Source organism: Chlorocebus sabaeus, chromosome 20 (assembly GCF_047675955.1).
Source record: "Chlorocebus sabaeus isolate Y175 chromosome 20, mChlSab1.0.hap1, whole genome shotgun sequence".
NCBI lineage: Eukaryota > Metazoa > Chordata > Mammalia > Primates > Cercopithecidae > Chlorocebus > Chlorocebus sabaeus.
In genome coordinates, this window is record NC_132923.1 from 58,531,308 (window position 1) to 58,550,482 (window position 19,175).

Here is a 19,175-nt window from a genome sequence, read left to right on the forward strand (position 1 = left end):
GTTTTTGAAAAAAATAACAAAATAGACAGATCACTAGCTAGAGACTCTTAAAACTTCCTGAACACAGTGAGTTCTTTTAAGCCTTCAGAAATCAGTCATTCCTCTGCTACTTATACTGTTCTAGAGTTACAGAAAATGAGAGAAATTTTATCAATTTAGTTATGAAGCTAGCTCATTCCTGATGGAGAAAAAAATCCTAACAAATATAGCACCCAAAAATATAGCAGTAGAAAAAAAAACTCTTTAAAATATTAGCCACCTAAATTCTTTAGTAAATTTAAAGAATAATAGACCACAACCAAGTAAGAGCTACTAATGTGTGGGAGTCTAACTCTCTTCATGGTCTCTCAGAACTTGTTTTGTGAATCTGGATCTTCTTGTTTGTTTGTTTGTTTGAACCCTTTACCATTATATAATGCCCTCTTTGTCTTTTTTATCTTTGTTGGCTTAAAACCTCTTTTGTTTGATATTAGGATTGCAATGCCTGCTTTTTTCTGTTTTTCACTTGCTTTGTAGATTTTTCTCCACCCCTTTATTTTGAGCCTATGGGTGTCATTGCATGTGAGATGTGTCTCTCAGAGATAGCATACCATTGGATCTTGTTTTTTATCCAGTTTGCCACTCCATGCCTTTTAATTGGGGCATTTCATCCATTTACATTCAAGGTTAATATTGATGTTTGTGGATTTGATCCTGTCATCAGGTTGGTTGCATTCTTTTCAATGCCAGCTATTTTGTCTGTCAGCTCCTGTATTGTTTTATTGTAATTCTTAGCTTCCTTGGATTAGGTTTCAGCATACTCCTGCATCTCAATGATCTTTTTCCTATTTATATTCTGAATTCTATTTCTATCATTCAGCCATCTCAATCTGGTTCAGAACACTTGTTGGAGAGCTAGTGAGGTCGTTTGGAAGAAAGAAGGCACTCTGGCTTTTTTGTCAGAGTTCTTGTGCTAATTCTTTCTCATCTTTGTGAGCTGATGTTCCTTCAGTCTTTGAAGTTGCTGTCCTTTGGATGGTTTTTATTTTTTTAATCCTATTTGATGATCTTGAGGGTTTGATTATGGTATAAGGTGGGTTCAGTAAACTGGGTTCATTTCTGGAAGATTTTAGGGGGCCCAGGCTCAGCTCCTAACTCCTGGACTGCATGCTCTAACTCCGGGGGACTGGTATCGGGCCCTAGCTTTGGTCTCTGGCTCCCTGAAATTAGATCTGTCCTCATTTGCACATGCTAGCAGCAGCAATAGCAGCACAGCGGGGTGCATGCTTGTTGACCACAGCAGGGTGCTAGTGGGTACCAGCCTTTGTGTTGGTGATCCCAGATACAACAGAGGCAGCACAGCTTGCAGGGTTGCAGGGGGCCCCCGACAAGTGACTGTGGGAGTGGTCACACTGGTGGTGGTGTTAGCACAGGGGTGGGGTGGTGGCAAGTGCAGGCCTGTGTGTGCCCTCTATGCATGTTCATGATGGCAGGTGTGGTCAATCAGGGCACAGGAAGGTCTCCTGTTCTCCTTACCTAGTTTGGATAGTTGTTCCAACTCTTTTTTCTATTTTAAGTTCCAGGATACGTGTGCAGGATGTGCATATTTATTACATAGGTAAACATGTGCCATGGTGGTTTGCTGCTCCTATGAACCCATCACCTATTTTTCCTGATGCTCTCCCTCCCCACACACACCCCTGCCACAACATGCCCCAGTATGTGTTGTTTCCCTCCCTGTGTCCATGTGTTCTTATTGTTCAGTTCTCAATTACAACTGACAACATGCAGTGTTTGGTTTTCTGTTCTTGCATTAGTTTGCTAAGAATAATGGCCTCCAGCTCCATCCATGTCCCTGCAAAGGACATGATCTCTTTCCTTTTTATTGTTGCATAGTACTCCATAGTGTATGTGTACCTCATTTTGTTTATCCAGCCTATCATTGTTGGGCATTTGAGTTGATTCCATGTTTTTGCTATTGTGAATAGTGCTGCAATGAACATATGCATGCATATATCTTTATAATAGAATGATTTATATTCCTTTGGCTATATACCCAGTAACGGGATTGCTGAGGCAAAACAGTATTTCTGGTTCTAGGTCTTTGAGAAATAACCACACTGTCTTCCACAATGGTTGAACTAATTTACATTCCCACTGACAGTGTAAAAACATTCCTATTTCTCCACAACCTCACCAGCATCTGTTTTCTTGACTTTTTAATAATTGCCATTCTGACTAGCATGAGATGGTATCTCATTGTGGTTTTGATTTGCATTTCTCTAATTATTAGTGATGTTAGCTTTTTTTCATGTTTTTTGGGCACATAAATGTCTTCTTTTGAGAAGTGTTGTTCATGTCCTTTGCCCACTTTTTAATGGGTTTTTTTTTTTTTTTTTTTGTAAGTTTGTTTAAGTTCCTTTTAGATTCTGAATATTAGACCTTTGTCAGATGGACAGATTGCAAAAATTTTCTCCCATTCTGTAGGTTGTCTGTTCACTCTGATGATAGTGTTTTGTTTTTGTTGTTGTTGTTGTTGCTTTCTTGCTGTGCAGAGGCTATTTAGTTTAATTAGATCCCGTGTGTCAATTTTTGCTTTTGTGGTCATTGCTTTTCACGTTTTCATCATGAAATCTTTGCCCATGCCTATGTCCTGAATGGTATTTTCTAGATTTTCTTCCAGGATTTTTATAGTTTGAGGTTTTACCTTTAAGTTTTTATTCTATCTTGAGTTAACCTTTGTATAAGGTATATGGAAGGGATCCAGTTTCAATTTACTGCATATAGTTAGCCAGTTCTCCCAGTACCACTTATTTAATAGGGAACGCTTTCCCCATTGCTTGTTTTTTCAGGTTTATCAAAGATCAGATGGTTATAGATATGTGGTCTTATTTCTGAGTTCTCTATTCTGTTCCATTGATCTATATGCCTGTTTTTGTACCAGTACCATGCTATTTTGGTTACTGTAGCCTTGTAGTATAGTATGAAGTCAGGTAGCGTGATGCCTCCAGCTTTGATCCGTTTACTTAGGATTGTCTTAGCTATACAGAATATTTTTGGTTCTATATTTTAAAGTAGGCTTTTCTAATTCTGTGAAGAATTTCAATGGTAGCTTAATGGGAATAGCATTGAATCTATAAATTACTTTGGGTAGTATGGCCATTTTCAAAATATTGATTCTTCCTATCCATAGGCATGGAATGATTTTCCATTTGTTTGCGTCCTCTCTTATTTCCTTGAGCAGCGGTTTGTAGTTCTCCTTGAAGAAGTTCTTCACTTCCCTCATTAGCTGTATTCCTAGATATTTTATTCTCTTTGTAGCAACCGTGAAAAGGAATTCATTCATTATTTGGCTCTCTGTTTGTCTATTGCTGGTGTACAGGAATGCTTGTGATTTTTGCAGATTAATTTTGTATCCTGAGAATTTGCTGAAGTTGCTTATCAGCTTAAGAAGCTTTGGGGCTGAGAAGATGGTGTTTTCTAAATATAAGATCATGTCATCTGCAAACAGATACAGTTTGATTTCCTCTCTTCCTACTTGAATACCCTTTATTTCATTCTCTTGCCTGATTGCCCTGGCCAGAACTTCCAATAATATGTTCAATAGAAGTGGTAAGAGATGACATCCTTGCCTTGTGCCAGTTTTCAAGGGGAATGCTTCCGGCTTTTGCCCGTTCAGTATGATATTGACTGTGTGTTTGTCATAAATGGCTCTTATTATTTTGAAGTATGTTCCATCAATACCTAGTTTATTGAGAGTTTTTAACGTGAAGGTATGTTGAATTTTATCAAAGGCTTTTTCTGTGTCTCTTGAGATAATCATGTGGTTTTTGTCTTTAGTTCTGTTTATGTGATGAATTACATTTATTGTTTTGCATATGTTGAACAACGTTTGCAACCCACGGATGAGTCAACTTGATCAGAGTGGATAAGCTTTTTGATGTGCTGCTGAATTCAGTTTGCCAGTATTTTATTGAGGATTTCTGTATCAATGTTCATTAGAGATATTGGCCAGAAGTTTTCTTTTTCTGTTGTATCTCTAACAGGTTTTGGTGTCAGGATGAATGAGTTAGAGAGAAGTCTCTCCTCCTCAATTGTTTGGAATAGATTAAAAGGAAATGGTCCCAGCTCTTCTTTGTACCTCTGGTAGAATTCAGCTGTAAATCCATCTGGTTTGAGGCTTTTTTTTTTTTTTTTTTTTTTTTTAGTTGGTAAGTTATTTATTACTGCCTCAATTTTAGAACTTGTTTTTGGCCTATTCAGGGATTCAACTTCTTCCTGGTTGAGTCTTAGAGAGTGTATGTGTCCAGGAATTTATTCATTTCTTCTAGATTCTCTAGTTTATGTGCATACATGTGTTCATAGTACCCTCTGATGGTTGTTTGTATTTCTGTGCAGTCAGTAGTGATATCTCATTATCATTTTTATTGTGTCTATTGGATTCTTCTCTTTTCTTCTTTATTAATCTAGTTAGTGGTGTATTTTATTAATTTTTTCAAAAACCTGTATTTGTTGATTTTTTTTGAAGGGTTTTTCATGTCTCTGTCTCCTTCAGTTCCACTCTTATGTTGGTTATTTCTTGTCTTCTGCTAGCTTTAGGGTTTGTTTGCTCTTGGTTCTCTAGTTCTTTCAGTTGCCATGTTAGAATGTCAACTTGAGATCTTTCTAGCTTTTTGATGTGGGAGTTTAGTGCTATAGATTTCCCTCGTAACATTGCTTTAACTGCATCCCAGAGATTCTGGTACATTGTCTCTTGGTTCTCATTGGTTTCAAAGAACTTGATTTCTGCCTTAATTTCATTACTTACCCAGAAATCATTCAGGAGCAGGTTGTTCAATTTCCATACAGTTGTGTGGTTTTAAATGAGTTTCTTAATCTTGAGTTCTAATTTGATTGTGAGAGACTGTTATGATCTCAGTTCTTTTGCATTTGCTGAGGATTGTTTTACTTCAAATTATGTGATCGATTTTAGAGTAAGTGCCATGTGGCACTGAGAAGAATGTATATTATGTTGTTTTGGGTTGTAGAGTCCTATAGCTATCTATCAGGTCCACTTGATCGAGAGCTGAGTTCAAGTCTTGAATATTTTTATTAATTTTCTGTCTTGAAGATCTGTCTAATGTTGACAGTGGGTGTTAAAGTCTCCCACTATTATTGTGTGGGAGTCTAAGTCTCTTTGGAGGTCTCTAAGAACTTGTTTTGTGAATCTGGGTGCTCCTGTATTGGGTTCATATATATTTAGGACAGTTAGCTCTTCTTGTTGAATTGAACCCTTTACCACTGTGTAATGCTCTTTTTTGTCTTTTTTGATCTTTGTTGGCTTCAAGCCTGCTTTGTTATAAACTTGGATTGCAACCTCTGCCTTTTTCTGTTTTCCATTTGCTTGATAAATTTTCCTCCCTCCCTTTATTTTGAGCCTATGTGTGTCTTTGCACATGAGATGGGTCTCTTGAATATAACATATCAATGGGTCTTGACTCTTTATCCAGCTTGCCATTCTGTGTCTTTTAATTGGGGCATTTAACCCATTTACATTTGAGGTTGATATTGTTATGTGTGAATTTGATCTTGTCATCATGATGCTAGCTGGTTATTTTTCAGACTTACTGATGTAGTTGCTTCATAGTGTCATTGGTCTGTATACATCAGTGTGTTTTTGTAGTGGCTGGTAATGATTTTTCCTTTCCATATTTATTGCTTCCTTCAGGAGCTCTTGCAAGGCAAGCCTGGTGATGTGAATTCCCTCAGCATTTGCTTGTCTGAAAAGGATTCTATTACTCCTTCACTTATGAATCTTAGTTTTGCCAGATAGGAAATTCTGGGTTGGAAATTCTTTAAGAATATTGAATATGGGCCCCCACTCTCTTCTGGCATATAGGGTTTCTGCTGAGAGATCCACTGTTAATCTGATGAGCTTCCCTTTGTAGGTGACCTGGCCTTCCTCTCTGACTGCCCTTAACACTTTCTCTTTCATTTTGACCTTCGAGAATCTGAAGATTATGCATCTTGGGGTTGATTTTCTCAGGGAGTGTCTTACTGGGGTTCTCTGGATTTCCTGAATTTGAATGTTGGCCTGTATTGCTGGGTTGTGGAAGTTCTCCTGGATTATATCCTGAAGTATGTTTTCCAACTTGGTTTCACCTTCCCCATCTCTTTCAGGTACCCCAACCACTTAGAGGTTCAGTCTTTTTACATTATCCCATAGTTCTCAGAGGTTTTGTTCATTCTTTTTCATTTTTTTTTCTCTAATCTTGTCTGCCTGTCTTATTTCAGCAAGATGGTCTTCAAGCTCTGAAATTCTTTCCTCCTCTTGGTCTATTTGGCTATTGATATTTGTGGTTGCATTGTGAAGTTTTCATGTTGTATTTTTCAGCTCATTTATGTTCCTCTCTAAACTAGTTATTCTGATTAACAGCTACTGTAGTGTTTTATCACAGTTCTTAGCTTCTTTGCATTGGGTTAGAACATGATCCTTTAGCTCAGTAAAGTTCATTACTATCCACTTTCTGAAGCTTACTTCCGTCAGTTCATCCATCTCAGCCTCAGCCCAGTTCTGTGCCCTTGCGGGAGTGGTGTTTCGATCTTTTGGAGGAGAAGAGGCATTTTGGCTTTTTGAGTTTTCAGTGTTTTCTCATTGATTCTTTATCATCTTCGTGACTTTATCTACCTTCAGTCTTTGAGGCTGCCGACCTTTGGATGGGGTTTTTGTGGAGACTTTTTTGTCGATCGTTGTTGTTGCTTTCTGTTTGTTTTTCTTTTAACAGCCAGCCCCCTCTTCCACAGGGCTGCTGCAGTTTTCTGTGAGTCCACTCCATACCCTATTTTCCTGGCTCCCTCCTGCAGCTGGATATGTCACCAATGGAGGCTGCAGAACAGCAAAAATGGTTGCCTGCTCCTTCCTCTGGGAGCTCTGTCCCATAGACCAACGTGATGCCAGCAGGAACACTCCTGTATAAGGTGTCTGGCAAATCCTGTTGGGAAATCTTACCCAGCCACAGGCACAGGATCAGCGACCCTCTTAACAAAGCACTCTGGCTGCCCCTTGTTGGAGGAGGTGCACTGCACTGGGGGGAATCTTACTCATCAGGACTGCCCAGATTCCTCAGAGCCAGCAGGGGAAAAGACTAGGTTCACTGATCCACAGAGACCACGGGCACTCCTCCCCACAGGGACTCCATCCCAGGCAGATCAGAGTTCTGTCTGTAAACCCCTAGGTTGGAGTTGCTGAAATTCCCACAGGGAGGCCCCACTCAATGAGGAGAGATGGGTCCAGCTTCAGCCTAAACAGGCAGCCTGACCATGATCTGCCACAGTCACTGTGCTGTGCTGTGGGAAATGCTTCCTGGGTCCAAACCACTCAGTCTGCTTGGGACCGGCAGGGGAAAACGGCAAACTGGAGCTGCAGTGATGGCTGCCACTCCTCCCTCGAAAAGCTCAGTGATCTTAGGCAGCAGGCAGCCACAGTGATAACGGCTGTCCCACCCTCCCAGGAACTCAGTAGTCTTAGGCAGTCTCCAGTGGATCAGCCATCTAGCGTCTGCCTAGCTCTGTGCTTGGAACCCAAGTTTCTGGTGGCGTGGGCTCATGAGGGTATCTCCTGATCCTCAGGTTGCACAGATCCATGGAAAATTTGCCCATTTCCTGGGCAGGGTAGCACAATCACTCACTGCCTCCCTTGGCTGGGGATGGCAGCTCCCCTCGCCTCTTACAGATCCTGGGTAGGCTGTCACAGCAACCTGCTTTTCCTGGCTCTCTGTGAGTCATGCCAGCCACCTAGTCATTCCCAGTGAGAGAAACTGGATACCTCAGTTGCCAGTACAGGATTCACTCACTGTTTTCATTCTTCTCAGAACCACAATTCTGTTCCAAAATCTTTCCAAAAGCCTTTCTCAAAAATGCCTACCAACTGTCTCTGTAACAAACTCTTAATTTGAGCACTAGATAAAGGCCTTTCCTCTCATTCTAACTTGATGCAAAGAGAATGAAGAAATTAGAAAGATAAAAATATCTGTAAACTATACTATGATCCTGAATTATATTGAGTCAAATGCTTTAAGACTGCTTACTAGAGTCTCAGTTTATTCAATTTACTTAGTGTTTAGAAAACTTTATACGGTAAGGAGTATAATTATGTCTCATTTATTGCTGATTAGATATGGTTATTTCCATCTGATACTGGAAACCTGGCAACATAGAAATGCTGAATTCCAGGTACTTGTCAACCAGTAAGTTTGAAACCTGGATTTGTTTTTTATTATATGTATGCCATGGACAAGTGACCCCCTTCAAAACCTCAAGTTTTTCATTGGTAAAATGGGCATAGTGACTCCTACCTTGCAAGCTGTCTGTGAGGCTTGGAGATGGGGTATATAAAGTGCTACTCTACTTCTTCATACTCTCCTTCATCTGTTTTTTCTCCCTTATTCCTTTCCATTGTCAAGGGGCTAACCCTCTTCTCTCTATTGTAGAATAAAAATGATATTTTATTATTTCAATGTTCATTCCCATTTGACCGTGACGCAATCTATTTTAGCAACATCAGCTACACCAGTTCTACATCCATTCTCTTTCCTTTCCCTCAGCTTATAGGAGTTAACTAGTTTCCCTTCAAAGACAATATATTCTAACACTAAAACAAAATGATTCCACCCCTGTGGAAACTCTCATGAAGAAAAAATTAAAGAACTTTCCAAAAAAGTGTAAAAGATACCAGCAGCTGCTCTCTTACATAATAATACAATATTCTTGTGAAAAACTTGGGTGAGAGTCCAGGAAAGGTCTAGAGTGACTGTCTTTCTGAAGTAAACATCTGTGTTGGTGGGAAATTGAGACATAAACACACATTCAGAATTCAAACACAATTCCCAAGTGTCACATTAGAATTCCACTGGTTTTTATGGAAAAAAAAAAAATAGATCTCCTAAGCTTTGTAAAATTTCATGTAACAGCAGCCAAAGTCAACCGCACAGGATTTTCATCTGTGTGTTTTGGGAAACAATCGGAAAAATTAAAACTGATTTTTTAATGGCTTTTGAGTAACTTGGACATCTTCAACAGCGCCTGCATCAGGTCTATGGTCCTTCTGTGCGACTGACACCAGCCACGGTATTTGTCCATAATGATGGTTTCCTTCCTAGTCTAGTCATTGATTTTTCCATTCTACAAAACACTTAGTCATGAATGTTGTGTTTATGTGCTCTGTTACAGAAACATCCTGTATACCACAAGCAGCAAAGGCGGTCGCTCATGTGCCACTACCTTGAAAAAAATCCACATTTCTTCCTCCCATTCCCATTCCCCCATCCAAGGATAGGTCACAGTGGAAAGATTACTTCACTGGTCTTATAAAATACACTAGAGCAATCCCACTTCCTAAAGGAACCACACCCTTGTAATCAGAAAAAGAGAATACTGAGCCAACACAAAAATAAAAAGATAGATTATGTGAAGCCATCCCGTCTCCTTCAGAATGTCTGTCCCCTTCGGGCAGGAAACACTTCTCCTCAGTGTTCGTCATGGTACCAAGTATAACTTTATAGACAAGTGAACTCACAACAGAAATTAACGATAAAACCTAAAAGGCTTTTCCTAACATTTTCTTTCTTTTGTTTATTTTTAGTACCTTTCTGTAAAATCACATCTTAAAAAAAGAAAGGGAAAAAGGATCAAGGAAAGATGAAGGAGAGGGTATGAAGAAGTAGAGTGGCACTTTATATACCCCATCTTCAAGCCTTACAGACAATTTGCAAGGAAGGAGCTACTATACCCATTTTACAAATGAAAAGCTTAAGGTTTTTAAGGGCATAACTTGTCCATGGCATATATATAATAATAAGCAAAGCCAGGTTTCAAACGCACTGGCTGACATGTACCTAGAATTCAGCATTTCTATATTTCCAGGTAAATGCAGAGCTCTTGACAATCATTTGAGCTAATAGTCAAGCTTAGAGGAAAAAAAAAAAACACACTACTGTGATGGAATCATTTTATTCTTGAAATCTGATAAAACTGGTATAGACTAAAGGTCATCTTGGCCATAAATCAATCTTAAGAAAGCGTCTACAAAATGCCTAGTTTTGAGCAATGTAACTTCCTGATGAGTCCTCTGTAATAAAGTAGCTGCAAAATGTTTATATAATGAGGCAACTTGTTTTATGAGATTACTACCCACAGACTGGTCAAGAGTTGAGGTCTTGTATTACTTTTCTATCGATGAGTAAAAATTACCACAAATTTAGCAGCTTTAAAAAATTCCACTTATGGGAGTTGAACAATGAGAACACGTGGACACAGGGAGGGGAACATCACACACCACACTGGGGCCTGTTGGGGATGGGGGAAAGGCGAGGGAGAGCATTAGGACAAATACCTAATGCATGTGGGGCTTAAAACCTAGATGACAGGTTGATAAGTGCAGCAAACCACCATGACACATATATACCTATCTAACAAACATGCACATTCTGCACATGTATCCCAGAACTTAAAGTAACTTTTTTTCAAAAATCCCACTTATTAATGCATAGTTTTGTAGACCATAAGGCCAGCATGGCATGGCTAGGTTCTCCTTAGCATCTGGAAGGCAATGAGTGTGTACCCGTTGACTGAATACTTCCTTTTCATGTATGCTATTGTTTCTCTGCCTCCTTGACCCTAAGTGTTCTGAAACCATTGATTAAGCTTGTCTATTTTGATTCAACATATCATATATACTATTTTTAATTTATGTTGCTTCCTACCAGAATTCTAGAATTTTCCCCAAGATTTCCCTCTTCTTCCTCTGGTGTACATGCTCCACCTAATCCCCTAGATTGGGAATTTGATGGATTTGCCTCCCAGGATTAGGTTATGTTATATGGCAGAGTTGACTTTAGAAAGGGAGATTATCCAGGTGGTCCTGACCTAATTGCATGACCCCTTTAAAGGCAGAGTCTTCTCTGGCTGGCAGTACTACTAAAAAAAAATGGGGACCTCAGTACTACAAATGCAGAGGACTGAATTCTGCTTATAACAAAAGTGAGCTTGGAACTGGATTTTTCCTCCAGAAAAAAAAAAACAACTTTCTTTCAGGGAAAATTTCAGCCAGGCTGACGTCTTGATTTCAATCTCATAAAATGCTAAATAAAGGGGATTCCATGATAATCAAGACAAGGACTCTGTCCTCATGGAGCTTAAAAACCTATCAAGGAATAGCCAGGTGTGGCGGCGGGCACCTGTAATCCCAGATACTTGGGAGGCTGAGGCAGGAGAATCTCCTGAACCTGGGAGGTGGGGTTGCAGTGAGCTGAGATCATGCCACTGCACTCCAGCCTAGGGGACACAGTGAGCCTCCATTTCATATTAGATGAGCCTGGAAAACAGAGCAAGACTCCACTCCATCCCATCTCAGCTGTCTATGCTCTCAAAGCACTTCTGAATAACACCAAAGTAATCCATATCACATTGTCCCAAAATTGCTTATTCATACGTTCATCTCCTCACTGTTTTGAGCTTCTTGAGAAGAGACACCATGCACAGCACTTGGCACATGGTAGGAGGCAGCAACAATGTTCACTGAATGAACTGAATGAATAAATACTGATGCCTTAAGAGGCAATGAATTCCTGCCTTACAAATATTTCAACAAAGACTAGACAATCATTTAGCGGGAGATGCAGAGAGAATTGAAGCATCTGATTACTGGATCGCTGAATAGGATCCTCCAAACCTGAGTTTCCTTGGGACTAGATGAAGAAAGCTAGCAAATGAAAAGTCACAGAGAAAAGAAAGTACTATGTTTGAGGAAGAGCAAGTGGCTGTTTTGCTTGGACAAGAGAGGACAGAATGGAAATCGGATTCCAGCAAGAAAGAGGTGACACACCCAAGAAAGTAAAGGGAAATTATTGAATAAATCTATTCTTTAAGAGGAATGGGCAAGGTAAACTATCCACCCTGGGATGCCAAAGCCAACAGAGACGAGCAACAGCATGCGGCCATTTCCAGCCACGGATCTGAAGGAGCAAAAGAAGTGGAGTTACCAGAACACTGTGAAAGAGGGGTGGCTTGATAGGAGTCGTGGCCTGGGTAGAGAAACAAGACTTGGTTACTGCCAGAATCAAGGACTGACAGGAAGAGAGGGGAGGAGTGAGTATCCAGACATCCACCTCCCTCTGTCAATGGTCAAACTCAATGAAAAACCAGAGAGTGAGGAAGCCCCAGTGAAGCATGTAGAAGCCAGTCCCCCAAATTCCAGAGCATGGCAGAAAAGGCACCTGAAGGGTCCAATGGAGTGTAAGCAGCACAGATGGGGAAAGGGAAGCAGAGCCTGACTGTACCACGTCTCGAGGGGCAGGCGAGGGGCTTAAGCATCATTCAGTGAGCCCTCAGGAGCCTCTGCAGAGTTTGAGGCATGACCCAGGCTCTTCCTGACGATGACTAATTTAGTGGCTGTCATCAGAATGAACTCTGAATGAGAAAAGGCAATAGAAGGCGGGGAAACAAACTAAGAAACCACAGAAATGGTTGAAGCAGAAGGTGAGGTGCCTAAAGGAGGGGATGAGCTCGTCATTGCTCTCAGTCACTCACAGGCTCCTCGTGCCCCAGCAGCTTGCTGCTTACCTTCCAGGTGAGCAAAGCACAAAGTCCTGGGGGTGGAGAAGCAAGCTTTTCTCTACACTGGGAAAACACATCCGTTGTTTAACTTTTTAGGCTCCCACTGATGTTCACTTCACCTCCTTTCCTCTGTGGCTGAAATTACACTGAGCATTGCCAGCAGAAAGGAGCAACAGAGACTGAAGGTCACATCTGGAGCAGAAGGCAATCACTGAGTTGCTTAGCACAAGAAGCCACTAAACGGATAGAGACCCGCAGGGAGAAAGCTCTGCTTGATTGTCAGTAACCACTTCCTAAAGATTCTGATGTCCTGAGGCTTTTCTACCCTCCTCTTCCTCACAGCGACCAAACCATCCTTCCTGTCTTGCCCCTTCCAAAAACTGTCTTCCTTGGGCCTCATGTCAACGGACTTCCTTGGGACTCATTTTCAGGCTTTAAATCCAAAGTCAATCTGACAACTTTATGGGCACAGAGATGACCAGAAGATTAATATTGTTCCATGAAGCTTTCTCTTTCTGCACGAGTACATCCAGACTTTCTTCTTCCATTACCATTGCTCTTGTCTCCATGGAAGCTACGTCACACAAAGTGGGCAAAGGCATCGGTGGACAGAGCCAGAGTGAGTGCCTGGTAGTGCCCTTCATCAGGTGGATAGGAAATGGCTCCAGCTGTATTTCTTGTTTCTGTTCAGAATAATAGTCTTGGGTTTTATTGGCATTATTATAGAAAGTTTCCTGAAAAAGAAAAAGCAGCTGCTGTTTGAGTTCTCAGCTGTTTTCTGATACACTATGCAACAAGGCCTCATTTGATTGGGATTTGCATCTTATTTTCCTCACTGCTTCATTAAAAGCTTAGCACCAGGAAGAGGATTATTTACAACATGGTATCGCTGAGGCCTGGAGAGCCTTTAAAGACTTGTCTCTGAACAAACTCCTTGCCAGGCTTTTCAAGATCAAGGTGTAGAGGGAAAGAGCAACCAAAAAAAAAAGAAAAAGAAAAAAGAAAAAGGCTGAATTACCGCACACTTAGAAGTTCTTCCCATACTTGTGACACTACCATGTATCATCAGCAACATGAATCAACAAATCTCAATAAATAAGTTTCTATTTCAGACTAAAGGGTGAAATGATACAAAACAGCAACACCAAGCGTGTGACACACACACACACACTCTCTCTCTCTCTCTCTCTAACTTGTTCTAAAGCAGTCCTCCTCCCATGATTGGAAGCCACATTCCAATTGGAGTTCTTACAACAAATAAAATGTTTATGAGAATCTTCCCCACTACACACATCTGCCAGTCTGTCCGCTCCCAAGGATGACAGGAACACCAGTCAACCAACCCATGGGCTTTTGCTTAGACTCAGGGCTGTGGTGGAGACAATCAGACAACCCTCAGTGGAAAATATCAAGGCCAGTTGAAGGCCAAAGTGGCAAGAAACCACTTGGAAACCACGTGTGTGTGCCCTGAAACAGTAAATAACGTTGTGTGAATTCAACCATTCATTCTGTTTATGAAGCCAGCACACAATTATTTATCTTACTACAGATGTGTTTTTTTGTGACATGTTTTTAAAAAACAATCTTGATGACAGAATAAAAAATCACTTTCTTTAACTCTCCCAATTTTTGTTGCTACATCTGTTTTCTGTACTAAGAACTGCACAAATGATTTGCATTGTTATTCTGATGTAATCTAAATCTCTTTTTTGCAACTAGACTGGTTTCTTGTCTTTCAAATAGACACATGACAGCTGCCTTCCCAATAGAGCCGTGTGCAAAAAGGGGAGGTGCAACCCAAAGAGGGTTGGCAGCTGGAATTTCCCCAGTGTGGGTAGAAGACCTGGCAAGTTACAGGCAGATGGAGAGGACTACGTGGACAGACAGGACCCATGCGTTGCTGTGGCCATCGCTCATGCAGCTGCTCTTCCTTTTATCTTCTGAAGGGTGGCTCTTGGCTGCTGGCTTCACTTTCAGAAAGAACCCCACTTTCGCAAGCCTCGAGGATCAGCTTCTACTCTTGCATCCTATTTTCTTGAGCAAAAAAAAGAAGTGAATCAGTATTAGAAAGCTCTGAGAACAGGGAAAAGTGAGTAAACAAACTTATTTTTTCCTCTGAATGGAACATAAGTTCTTCATGGGCAGAAGCATAGTATAGGTGGTTCATTATAAACTATCAATATAATATTAAAATAACCCATTTACGGGGGTAAAGGGCTTCTTTTCAAATCAGACCCTCCTGGAACTGGGGAGAAGGAGAATACCAGGGTCTGGACTTTTTTGTTTTTTCAATAAAATATTGTTTTGGGTTTTTCATTTTTGTCAAAAAGTCATTTTTCTGACTGTGAAATAAAAAAAAAGGTCCATTTTTTTCAGCCTACATTAAGCAGTTCAGCTTATGAAGATGAATGGCCTCTGGCTGTTGTCATTACAATAAGTTGTTTAGTGTACGGTACTCAAAGACAATATTCTCAAACCATTGTAAGCAGGATTTTTTTATTCTTCATTCAAGTAAACATGTATCAACTAGCTTCTATGGGTCTGGTATGGGTAAGGGATGTTCTTTGAGAATCATTTTCCAGGTAGAAGTTTATAATGAACCCTGCCTTTTACCTCACCAATTAACAATGGTATGTGCTTGAAAAGTAGCTCTCCAGGGTCTCACCTGCATGATCTGCACATCCAGAACAGGGAGCACTAACTGGCATTAAGGTACATAGGAGAAAACATACAGCCCAGCACTTATGCACACTGACTCCGAAGCTGGCTGTCTGGGTTCAGTTCCCACCTCTGCCACTTGCTAGATCAACTAGAAAAACAATTTCTCATTCAAGTAGTAATACAAATAATTTACATAAGGACTCAGCACATAGTAAGGTACTCTACTAAGTGTTAGTTATTATTAAGAGCCTGGTTTAACAGGGCTCTAAGCCACTGCCCAGAGAAACCACTGAGAACCCAAGGCCTAGCCTTCCCCCTACTGAAGTGGTCCGAGTCATTCCCTCCACTCCCCGCCAGCCCTGCTGATGCTGCCCTGTCTTGCTAGTGATGCCACCCTAACAACATGAATGCCTTCACCGCCGCCTTCTCCAGCCTCTCAGTGTTGCCCTGTCAGTCTCCTGAGTTGATCCTGTGGCTCTCTCAAATAGAAGGGAGGATTCTCTTTCCATCATTGTAACTTTCTACCAGACCTTTAAGTGCGATCTCTCTGTTTTTTAATAAATCTCCCATAAAGGGTAGCTTACTCTTTTAGTTTCCTTCAGAACTATCTTCCAAATAACTCAAGAAAAGCAATCCCCTGGGCAAAGTCAGAAAATATTTCAGTGGCAGCTTAAATAACCTGCTCAACAAGTCTCTTCCCACTGATTATGTTACTTTTCCACCAAGGTAGTTAGGCAACTTGATCTCGCCCTATATGTGAGTATCATTATACTTTTTGTACAGTAGTACCCTCTTATCTGTAGTTTCACCTTCCATGATTTCAGTTACCTGTGGTTCAAAGATAGATGGCTATAGGTAAACTTCATTTTATTTTACTTCACAGATACTGCATTTTTTACAAATTGAAGTTTTGCAGCAACGCTGCGTTGAGCAGTCTATTGGCACCAATTTTCCAACAGCATGTGCTCACTTCATGTCTGTCAGCACTTTTTAAGAATAAGCTTTTTTTTTTTTTTTTTTTTTTTGAGGTGGAGTCTCACTTTTGTTTTCCAGGCTGGAATGCAGTGGTGTGATCTGGGCTCGCTGCAACCTCTGCCTCCCAGATTCAAGTGATTCTCTCTCAGCCTCCCAAGTAGCTGAGATGACAGGTGTGCACCACCACATCTGGCTAATTTTTATATTTTTAGTAAAGCCGAGGTTTCACCATGTTGGCCAGGCTGGTCTTGAACTCCTGACCTCAGGTGATCCGCCCGTCTTGGCCTCCCAAAGTACTAGGATCACAGGCATGAGCTACTACACCCAGCCAAGAATAAGCTATTTTTTATTTAAGATATATACGTGATTTTTCTAGATACTTAATAAGCTACAGTGTCATGTAAACATAACTTTTGTATGCACTGGGAAATGAAAAAAAAAAAGTGTGACTCACTTTACTGAGATATTTGTTTTATTATAATTGTCTAGAACCAAACCTATAATATCTCCAAATATGCCTGTACAGAAAATAAGATTTTAAAAGAGAGAGATAACATTCACATAACTTTTAGTATAGTATGTTGTTATAATTGTTCTATTATCAATTATTATGGTTAATCTCTTGCTGTACCTAATTTACATGTTAAACTTTATCATAGGTATGTATGTATACAAGAAAACATAGTATATATAGAACTCAGTACTATCCTTAGTTTTAGACATCTGGTGAGAGTCTTGGAAATGGATCCCCAAAGATAAAGAGAGACTATTTTATATCCCCACACATACCTCACATCAACACACACAAGCATACACATGCATGCACACACACACACACACACACACACACAGCCTTGCACAACACCTTACTGGAGAATTTTAGTCTCCTTATCTTAAGGATCAATCAACAATTCCAAATTTTCTTTACCATATTTTCAGGGCACCTATCAAGTTGTCATGCAAATAGAGTTCTGAAGTCTGTTAGCCTCTGTCTGGGACTACATATAAGACTTCCTTAATCCTGTGTTTTTCCTGATGTTTACCTGTTAGTATTTCTTAAATGATGATCAAGAACCATTGACATCAAAATCACCTGAGCAGTCTTGTTAAACATTTATATCAGCTGGGTCAGAATCTCTGGGACCCTAATTAGGATGGCTATTATGAAAAAGTCAAAAAATAACAAAAGCTGGCAAGGATGCAGACAAAAGGGAACTCTTCTACTCTATTGGAAATGTAAACTAATACAGCTAGTTAGGAAAATAGTATGGAGGTTCCTCAAAAAACTACACATAGAACTACTGTATGATTTAGCAACCCCTCTACTGGGAATTTATCCAAAGGAAAGGAAATCGGTATATCACAGAGACATTTGTACTCCCATGTTTATTGCAGCACTATTCATAATAACTAAGATATAGAATCAACCTAGGTGTCCAACAACAGATGAATAGATAAGGAAAATGTAGTATATATACACAATGGAATACTATTCAGCCATAAAAAAGGATGAAATCCTGTCACTCACAATAACTTGGATGGAACTGGAGGACATTATGTTAAGTAAAATAAGCCAGGAACAGAAAGTTAAACATCACGTGTTCTCACTCATCTGTAGAAGCAAAGAAAAAGATCTCATAGAAGTAAGAAGAAAAACAGGATACTAGAGGCTGGGAAGGGTAGGGGAAAGGGGGGAATGGAGAGAGATTTGTTAAAGGATATCAAACTTCAGCTAGAAAGAAGAAATACATTCTAGTGTTCTATGCCACTAGGATGACAATAGTTAACAATAATATGTTATATAGTCTCAAATAGCTAGAAGAAGGATATTGAACACTCCCAACACAAAGAAATGATAAATGTTTAAGATTATGGGTATGCTAAGTACCCTGATGTGATCACTGTACTTTATATGTATCAAAACATTGCTACGTACCCCATGAATATATACAAATATTATTTATCAATTTTTTTAAAAATTAAATATTTTTTTTTAAATAAGACAGAAAAGAATCCCTGGGCATAAGAGTCAACATTTTCAATTTTTGTAAGCTCTACCTTGATATACTCTGAAGTTTGAGAACTACTGTTCTGCATCATTTTGAAATATATATTGTTTTGAAACAAACATTAACTGCATTAACATGCATTATGTTATCTGATCACTTAAATTATTGTAAGCAATTACAGTGATATTGAACATAAAATCCTGTATGCCATCCTTTATTATTTAAAATATGCTCCATCACTAAGGTGAAGAATGTCTGCAAAGCAGGAAAATCTCTGGTCTCAGGAACCAATGAGAACAAGTCAAAGAATTGGTACAAATGTACAGTTGAAACCCCTAATAGCAAGTCCAAACAGCCTCTCGGTTAAATACATGAACACTGCAGTCAGCAAGACCTGCATTCAGTTCCCAGTATGGCCACTAACTCCCTGTGTGACCTTCAGTTTTCTTAACCAGTCTGTGCGTCAGTTTTCTCACCTGTAAGATTTAGGTACTAATATGAACCTCATAGATTTATTCTAAGAATGAATCAAGCAAAGGTAGCCAAGGTATTCAGTAGAGTACACAGTAAGCCCGGTAAGTCATTATTTCTGGATAAAAAGTAACCCCAATGGATTCCAAATAAACCAAACAGCTCTCATCTAAATAAAATCTTCAAGATTGTTAGCGAGCTGCTGGCCTGATGCCACTTTGCCTTCTTTCCAAGTACCTGGATACCTTGATAGTGTGATCTTCAAAGCACGACAGAGCAAAGCAAAACAACATGAGTCCAAACAGCCAGATATTCTACCAGACAACTCCAGCCCTAGAGAGGAGTCAAGAAAAGGCGGGCAAAATCCAAATAGACCATCTTCAAAAGTGGGACAGATTCGCTCAATAGATATTCATAGAGCACCTGTACCAAGCACTGTGCGGTGCTGGAAATACAGCTCAGAACAGACCCTCTTCCCTTGTGGAGCTT